General features: G+C 39.6%; 1 pseudogene; it reads left to right on the top strand.

Moving 5' to 3' along the window:
- The first annotated feature begins 4,233 nt into the window (after positions 1 to 4,233).
- LOC124966192 (vomeronasal type-1 receptor 4-like) lies at positions 4,234 to 5,119 on the top strand (annotated as a pseudogene).
- The last annotated feature ends 4,751 nt before the right edge of the window (positions 5,120 to 9,870 follow it).

The following is a 9,870-nucleotide window of genomic DNA, read 5'->3' as shown; positions in this document are numbered from 1 at the left end:
AATGACTTTGAGATGTGCCTGGGAGCAGTTTGGGCTAATTGGGTCACCTTACTAAGAAGCTGCTTCTGTATAAAATTAAGAAGACATGGGGCTGGGGTTGTGGCTCAGTGGTAGAGTACTTGCCTGGCCTGTGTGAGGCACTGGGTTTGATTATTAGCATCACATATCAATTAATAAATAAAAGCCCATCAACAACTAAAAAAAATAAAAGAATACAGGGAAGAAAAGTTATTGTGAGAGGAAAGAATATAAAGGGGGAGTAACCAGGAGGACCACCAGGAATCAGGTAGTTCTTGCCTTCATTGTTTCAGGTACAGTGTGGCTGTTAAAGATGATACTTAGGAAACTTATAGAGAAGAAAAAATTTGAGTGGGGTTTGGGCCAATGAATGTCTCTTGAAGTTAGAGGTCTGGTGATTGAGGTGGAGAAAGGTAAAGGTAAAGGGTAAATAAGATAAATATAATTTGTCTCTAAGTGTTGTTATGAAGAGGTGGAGGGCTGGGGAGATAGCTCAGTTGGTAAAGTGCTTGCCTTACAAGCACAGGGCCCTGGGTTCGATCCCCAGCACCACAGGAAAAAAAAAAGGTGGAAGGACATCTGAGAAAGTGACATTAGGAATTTGGGGCAAGAGAATCAGCAACTTTCATTATATGTGAAAAGGGAGTCATTAAGAAATCAAGCCTGTCAGGAAAAGAGTGAGAAATCACAGGGGCAGATGGGTTTTTGTGGAAGAAGAGTGGCAGGTTTTAATGAGGAGTCTTGCCTGAAGGTAGGTAGAGGTAGAGTAGAGGTAGGTAGAGTTATCCAGGAGTTGTAGAAGGTAGGTAGAGTTATCCAGGAGTTGTGCATGCAGTGATGGACTCTGGTTGGGGTAAGGGAGAGAGAAGATCTCTTCCCAGACTGAGAAGATCTGGGAAGAGAGAGGGGTGAGAACAGTAATGGACTCATAGATCACAAATTTTCTGGCTTCAGGATAAAGAGTGCTGCTGTCGCTAAAACCCGGAGGTATCAGGGCCAGCCTTGATAAACTAAGTCTCATTTTCTGGCAGGAAATGTGATGGGGTGGGGGTACCCCTGACTTCTGGCAAAGAACTCCCCAGGTTTGTCTGTGTTCTGAGTAAAGTGACAGGAAAGAAGGCTTATCAGGGTTTGATAAATAGAGTTTAGGATTTGAGAATAAAGTTCTGGAGTGTAGAAATGGTAGAGGGAAAAGAACAGGGAGATGGAAGAGGATTGAAAGGTTCCCTCTGGAAGCTTTATAAAGGGATTTGGCTATGAGGGAGAATTTTGGTATTCAGATGCAAGAATAGTGAAAAAAGGCCCAAGAGGGACAGCATGTCCCTTTTAGTGGATGGTAGGGGAATGTCCTTTAAAGCCTGCAGTCTCTGTGGCAGGATGATGTGGGAGGTTGGGGTTAATAGGATGCCTAAATATCGTACCTGAGGGGAGCAGAGCTGGGCCTTAGGTTGAGAAGCCCAATACCTCCAGGAGGCCCAGGAATTAAGGAGAGTGGCAGTATGATGGGTGGAATGTCCCCCTGAAGGGCAACAGAGCAGGAGATCATCTGCATACTTTATAAAGTGGCTAGGGGATAAATTGGCGGTGGCCAGATCACATTGGAGAGCCTGGCCAGTGTAGTGGGTGCTATCTCAGAAGCCTTGTGGGAGAACGGTCCAGGTGAGTGGCTGCGAGTAGTGAGTGCCTGGGTCTGTCCAGGTACAGGCAAAAAGTTGGCATGAGGCAGGATGGCGGGGAGCAGTAAAGAAGGCATCTTCCAGGTCCAACACTGAAAACTGTGTGGTGGAGCCTGGGATATGAGATAAAAGGGTGCACTGGGCACAACAGGTATGTGGGAACAACTGCCTCATTGGTTTTTCTGAGGTCCTGGACTAGCTGGAATTGGACATTGGATTTCTTTACTGAGAATGGGGGAGTTAGGAGGTGAGTTGGTTGGTATAGGAGTTGATAGGCTCTAACCCTCTGAGGGTTAAAGGGGTTAAAGGATATTGGGGAAGCATGAAATATGGGTGGGGTCTCTTAGTTGGATATGAACTGAGGAATGGTGTCTGGCTATTAGGTTGAGAAATATTCCAGACTGTGCGGTTAATCCCAGCAAGTAAAGGACGATGAGGAGGCTGAGGGAGCATGGAGACCACGTCCAGACTAGAACGAAGTAAAAAGATGGTAGTGGACATTAAAGGGGGAATGACAATGGAAGCTTTTAATTTATGAAGGAGATCTCAGTCCAATAGTGGGATGGGACAACCTGGCACAATTATAAAGGAATGGGATAATGAAAGGGATCCAAATGTGCAAAAATGGGGGGGGTGTTTGCAGTCGATATATGAATCCCTGAGACTCCCATAATTGGGGTATTTGATTTGAAAGTTTGTCCATGCCTTTGAGTCAAAAGTGAAGGCACAGGGTATGTGGGAACAGCCACAAATGAAATTGCATGGCCATTCACCATCCCTGTAACCCAGGGTTCCTCAGATGCACCACCTGAAGCCCGGGGGTGCCCTCCGTCCAACAACACGGTGAATGGGACTTGGGAATTGAGCAGCTGTACCAGGGGGAGGGGTGTGCTTCCCTGGGGAAAATCCACATTCCAGTGTCCCCATTATCCACCGTTGGGACAGGGCTTGGAGGGGGACCTGAGGTTAGGGCAGACTTTTGCCCAGTGTCCATTTTTCCCACATCAGCATTAGGGTCTGGGAGGTACATTAGAGGGTCCAGTGGAGACATTAGCTATAGGGTCTTTAATCGGGCCCTGGATAGTGGAGGCCAGGAGCTGATAGTTAGCTTTAAGATGTGTCTCTATCCTGTTTGGACTCATCTTGCCAGTTGTTAAAAACTTTGAAAGCGGTATCTAGAACCAGTTGTTGAGGTGTCTTGGGTCCATTTTCTAACTAAGTGTTTTATGAATGTCAGGTGCAGACCTGATGATAAAATTAAAATGGAGAAAGAGAATGCCACCAGGACTCTTCAGATCTAGATTTGTATATTTGTTAACAACATCATAATGTTACTTAACATAATGTTACATTAATGTAACAACATAATGTTACTTAATATTAATTTGTTAAGTAAGCTGGGTCAAACAGAGAGCTGGTCCCTGGATAATTTCCTTTATCTTGTCCCAATTAACCTTGGTATGAGAATTGTTTGCCATGTTTTTAAGGAGACAAGAAATCATATGCTAATGATGGGGAACTTGTGTATGGGGTCTGATGAGGTGGATCTGCTGGGAAAAAGTGGGACTCTGGGGAGAAGGACCTAATCGGGGGCAGTGGGGCTTTGGGGAGGGGAACCTGAAGGGGAGAGGGAGGCCTCAGGGACCCCAGAATCTGCAAGGGGGGACTCATCAGCTATCCCGGGGCTGTGAATAAAGAAGAAAATTGTGAGTTTGTAATTAGCAACTGCAAAGTGGAAAAAGGTTGACATAGGGAGGGGTTTGAGCAGAGGGATACAAAGGTCTGTAGTTAGGGAAGTTCAGACCACTTAACATTCTGAAAGAGAGAACAGTCAAATTTGGCTGTCAGTTGAAGAAAAGAGAAAGAAAAGCAAGAGAAACACACAAACAAAAACAATAGAAAACAAAACCAAAATTAATAATCCAAAACCCTATCCCTGGAAAAGAAAGAACAAGGAAAAAATTTAAAAAATGATAAACATTTTAAAAATGCTGAAAATGAGGAAAAAAGAAATATATGCTTATGTATATATGTCCATGAACCAAAAAACATTAAAAAAATGTAGGAAAAAATAATAACGTAAAGCTAAGGAATCATTTCCACTGAGGAGGTCAAAAAGGCCTCCTTTTTAAGATAACTGTCAAATATAGTTTATTCTGGAAATGTTGAATTGTGCTTTTATTCACTTGTCTCACTTTTCATTGCTGCTTCCAGATTATCATCATATGATTTTTAAATATGACTTTTCTATGAAAAAAATCTGGGAACTTCCCCCATTCACATGTACACCTTGGTGTTTTTAATCCAACCAATGCATACAGTAAAAGATACACATGGTGTAAAAAAATACATATATTTTGAGATAGGTGTTGTAATATTTCCCAGGCTGGCTCAAACTGTACTTCTGCCTCAGTCTCCTAAGGAGCTGGTGACTACAAGTGTATACAACTCAGCTTCAGTACAAAAACTTTTAATGAGTCATTTTTCTCAGAGGAAGATCTGTTGCTATATTTCAAAGAAAAATGTACTGAATGAGGGAATGGACTACAGAGACATGGCAATGGGACTGAAGTTCCTATCGCAGACTGCAGTGGGAACTCTGAGAAATTTCTCTCTGCTTTATTATTATTTAGTCCTTTTCTGCAATGAGTGTATATTTAGGGCCACAGATTTGATTCTGAGGCACCTGATCATAGCCAACTCTGGTCATTCTTGCCAGAGGAATTCCACAGACAACAATAGATTTTGGGCTGAAATACTTCTTCAGTGACTAGATGCAAATTTATTTTGTACATTCAGCGAGTGAGTAGGAGTGTGTCCCTTGGCATCACCTGCCTCTTGAGTGTCTTCCAGAACATCACAATCAGCCCCATGAGTTCCTGTTGGAAAAATCTCAAAGGAAAAGCTCCAAAGTACATTGACTTCTCCATTTCCCTCTGCTGGATCCTGTACATGGTGGTAAATTCCATTTTTCCTCTCTATACAGTTAGCAAATGGAGTAACAACAACCTGACAGAAGTTATTTCAGGTACTGTTATTCTGCAGGGTGTAACAAAATCACAGAATCATTATATGCAACATTGTTTGTATTTCCTAAAGTTTTCTTTTCCATGCTCATAATCTGACCCAGTGGCTCCATGATTCTCCCTCTGTATAGGCACAAGCAGCAGGTTCAGCACATTCATAGCATCAAAATTTCCCCCAGATCCTGCCCTGAGTCCATTGCCACCCAGAGAATCCTTGTCCTGGTGTGCACCTTTGTGAGTTTCCATATCCTCTCCTCCCTATTAAATGTTTGTGTTGCCCTTCATTTTAATCCCAGTTGGTGGTTGGTGAACACCAGTGCACTGATCGCCATGTGTTTTCCCACCGTCAGCCCCTTCATTCTCATGAGCCATGACTCCATTCTATCAGATTGTTTTTAAGGAATGAAAATTCTTAAATTCTTTAATAATTATATGAATTGTATGTTTTTGCACAATGTGCAATTATTTAGTCATTCTTCATGCTCAAAGCACTAATTGAGAAACTTATGGAAGACTCATTTGTTTTTCTATTTTAAACCCCAAGGGGCATCAGGATCCTCAGCTACCTGAATGTGGGATCTATGAATGAATGGTGAAAGGGAATAAAGCTGATTATGCTCATGCTGATGCACAGCATCCTGTATAAAGTCATCTGAATTCATGTAGCTGGAGGCAAATCAAATGAATGAGTTCTCAGTCCTAGAAAATCAGTTTAGGCACAATGACTAGACAAGAGGTGTACTCCTGAAAACATTTGCCAGAAGAAAATACAGTGCAGAAATGAGTGATGGATATTGTAGTCAACAATATCTCCATATATTTATCTCTCCATATATTTATCTAATGTGTTCCTATCTTGTGGAGAGATTTTATTCAAGGGTAAAACCAGATCATAAGAATACCTGGCATATATGTGAAATTAATAGATTTTTTTTTCAAAATTTTATCATTGTTGTGGTTAGAGAATGGAGATGAAATAAAGAGAGGCCCAGGCAAGTGTATGTAGATGGTTGTGGCCCTGCAGGTTGGAATCTGGTGCACTGGACAGTGGAGCATTGTCATGCAGCTACTTTGCCTTATGCAGGGTAATGCAGTTCAAGATTCCCAATGCATTCCTGAATCCATGCATGTTACTGAGCTCTATAGTGGTTTGGAGACTCTGATTAAAAACAATGTATTTCAACATCTAGAGCAGTCAATCAAGTCCACACCAGTAGGCACAAGAGAGACTCCTACCATAAAACAAAAAAACATTTTATAGATTCAATGCAATACCTCCAATATTTCAGTGACATTCTTCACTCAATGAGATAGTGGCAGAAAAATTTCCCCAGAAGTGAGATAGACATCAACATACAGGAAATCATATAGGACTTATAGAGAAGATCAGAGGAGAAATTCTCCAAGATGCATCATAATCAACATACAAAATGAAGAAAGAAAATTAAAAGCCTTAAGAAAAAAAATTTATGTCACAAGGTTTATCTTAGCAAATAAAAAAGAAAAAAACATATGATCCTATGCAGCCTATCAGATCTAATAGAGGGAAACTAGAAATCAATAACAAGAAAACCCACAAAAACATGAGATTGAATGATACTTCTTTAAATAAAGAATGGATCATATAATAAATGATAGAAAAATCAAGGAAGGTTTAGAAACAAATGAGGGCAGAGATGCAATGTATCAAAGTCTCTGGGACATTCTGAAAGTTGTTCTAAGGGGAAAATTTATAACATTGAATATCTTCACTTAAAAACAGTTCACAAATAAATAAGCTTATGTTCTATGGCAAGGCCTTAGAAAATAAAAAATAAACTTATTCCAAAGACAGGAAATAATTAAGATCAGAGTCAAATTAATGAAATTAAGAACAAAGAAAAATACACAGGATCAATACAAAAGAATGCTTTCTTTGAAAACATAAACAAGCTGAAGAGCCCTTAGTCAATTTCTTCAAAAGAAAGAAGGGAATGACCCAATTTAACAAAATCATAGTTGGAAAAAGGAGCTATTGACAAAGACATGACTGAAATCTTGGGGATCATTAAGAAATTATTTTGAAAATTTATACTCCAATAAGTTAGAAAATCTCAAAGATTCAGACAAATTCCTAAAGACATATGATGTACCTAAATTGAACCAAAAAGATATAGAAAACATAAACACACCAATATGAAGCAATGAAATTGAAGCAACAATTAAAAGCCTTCCACCTCAAAAAGTCCAGGACCCTTTGGGTCTTTTGGGGGCACAGTCTTCACTTGTCAAAATGTCCTAGGGTGATCTAGATTGAGACCCCTCATAGGTGTGGTGTGCACAGTGTCCTGTGTCCTGCAAACTTCTTCTTCAGCCTAAAACTTGAGAGACAAATGGAAAGTGAACATAGGTCAACATTGCAAAAACCAAAAGATTGATTTTTCACCATGAAAATTTTTATTTATTCCTTAATTACATAGCTGATGCATACTCTATTAATATTCTCTGCAAAATGATGTGCAATATTCTGAGAACTTTCAGTGCTGTTGGATTAAAATGGTCACATTTGCTTATGTGATACTTAGTAAAAATGTCAGAAACTGCTGTCTGATCTCTCTAATTCTGGGGATCTTATTTGTGAGATACTGTTATAAGCATTTCTCTTCTAGTACTAGATTCTGTTTATACTTCCTACCATTACTGAAGCAATATTCATGAAGTTATAATTCCTACAATATTTTCATATCATCATTTCCAAATTAATTCATATTAAATTATACAAGTGAACCCAGGGTTTTCTAATATAAATTGTGACATTAGAGTTTTCCTTTTCCTTTAGACACATCCATCTCAGATTATTTCCCTCATTCCATTTGTTTTATTTCTCTTTTTTTTTAATTTTTGTTTTTGTTTAAAATCATGAGCCTAAAATATCTGAATATTAAGAATTAACAAGGTTTTGGACAGAAGAAATCAGGAAAGCATCATTTCCTGCACCTTTCATAGACACCTTTTCAAACTTTAGGGGTCAGGAAATAGCAATGACCTCTTCCAAACTCCTAAACAATTATTTTGAAGTTACTAACAAGGAATTCATGATTACCTTAGTAATTAGCAAGTGTGGAGAAAGTTTTAGCAAAGTCCTGGACTCCCCAGGCCTGCCCTGTCATTGCCTCTACAGGTGAAGTGATAATTGCAGCCCTGAGAGGAAATGAGGTCACAGGAGCACAGACTGTTATCTCAGGGTGCAGCTGCCTCCCTCCCTTCATGCTGACTGTCAAGACCTCACACTGAGCCCAGCACCTTGCACACAAGAAGTATGGTGAGTATTTTCTATTTCTGTCCCAGAGGTTGAGTATATAAGGAGGGAAGTTTTAGAAAGTGCTCACTTCTGGAAAATGATTTGGGGTAGAAACATATCTAGTGCCTGTGTAGAGGAGGGAGGGGAACAATTGTTTTGATGTGAACTGAGTTAGTAGGCACCATGTCCCTGATATGATGCCAATCCAGGATGGCTCCAAATACAATGTAATAAGGTCCTCACTGAGGGTGACTATTGTTAATAATCCCAGATGTTGATAATGAAATCTGGTTGTGGAGGTGCTGAAGCATTGTGGTAGTTAAAGCACCCTGCTTTCCACATTATCTTACATGAATACCTTACATATAACTTATATCAATCTACTTAAATAGAAACCACCCCTTTTCCAAAATATATGTAGTAATTTTAGCATGCATTGTCATTGTATGAGATTCCTAATTTACTTCCATCATGTCAAAACTTAGTATTTCTTGACATTTTTATTTTAGTTTCTGTTGCTATGTGATAATACCAGGGAGTGGTCTTAACAGAGGCACCAAACATATTCCCCATGTGCTTATTCATTCTTTGAATAATGTCTTTCTCTTTTAGGTTTTGCTGGAATATATTGTCCATCTTATTGTATTGTTCATTCTGTAAAGTCTCTCCCACTGACTGAGTCACAGAGCATATATAGTATCATAGTGATGAGAACAATCTTGTAATCAATATGATCTAATTTTCATTTGAAATACATATGCTTTAAGTGCTTATGAAATAAACATCTTTATACCTAAGGCTATGGAAATATTATTTTTTATCATAAAACTTCCATTTTCTTTCAAATTTAGATCAGAAATACATTCAGAACTTGTGCCTTCTATGCACAGGTGATTGAACTTGCCTGTTCTTCAATGTGACTAGCAAACATCAGTTTATTCTGGAGGTGTTGACTCATGCTTTCTGTGCACTGCTCTCACTTTCCATTGCTTCTCCCAGGTTATCGCCACCTGTTTTCTCATGCTGAGTTTTCCATGAAAAAACTGGGGAATCCCCCCATTCATATATGCCATTTGATATCTTTGCAATCCCACAAATGCACACAAGGAAAGTTACTCTTGGTGTAAAATATGTATAATATTCTGCGATGGGCGTCACTATTTTTTCCAGGCTGGTCTCAAACTCAGACTGAAGCAACTGTCCTGCCTCAGCCACCTGAGGAGTAGGAGGCTACAGGGGCACACCACTGTGTTTGGCTACAAAAAGTTTTAATGAGTTATTTTGCTCAGAGAAAAGACTGTTGCCATAATGGAAAGGACAATGTGTTAAATGACAGAATGGCCTCCAAGAATGTGGTAATAGGACTGATGTTCTTAACACAATTTGCTGTTAAAATTATGAGAAATCTCTCTCAGCTTTATCAATACCTAGTCTTTTCCAGCAATAAGTGCTATTAAGGTCCACTGATCCGATTCTCAAGTACCTGACTGTAGCCAGCTCCATCATTATCCTCTCTAATGGTGTTCCCAGAACAATAGCAGTTTTGGGTTGAAATATTTCTTCAGTGATTTTGGGTGCAAACTTATTTTGTACATTCAGAGAGAGGGCAGGAGTGCTTCCATCGCCATCACCTGCCTCTTGGGTGTCTACCAGAATATCGCAATCAGCCTCATTAAATGCTGTTGGAAAAATCTCAAAGGAAAAGCTCCAAAGTACTTTGGATTCTCCATTTCCTTCTGCTGGATCCTGTACATGGTGATAAATTCCACTTTTCCACTCTTGGCAAATGGAGTAGTAAAAACCTAACAGAGAAAAGATATTTGGGGTGCTGTTCTTCTGCAGGGCATGACAAAATGACAGAATCATTATA

The sequence above is a fragment of the Sciurus carolinensis genome, chromosome 16, assembly GCF_902686445.1.
Source record: "Sciurus carolinensis chromosome 16, mSciCar1.2, whole genome shotgun sequence".
Classification (NCBI taxonomy): domain Eukaryota; kingdom Metazoa; phylum Chordata; class Mammalia; order Rodentia; family Sciuridae; genus Sciurus; species Sciurus carolinensis.
The sequence above is the reverse complement of the archived record's forward strand: the minus strand, read 5'-3'. Positions and strand labels throughout refer to the sequence as shown.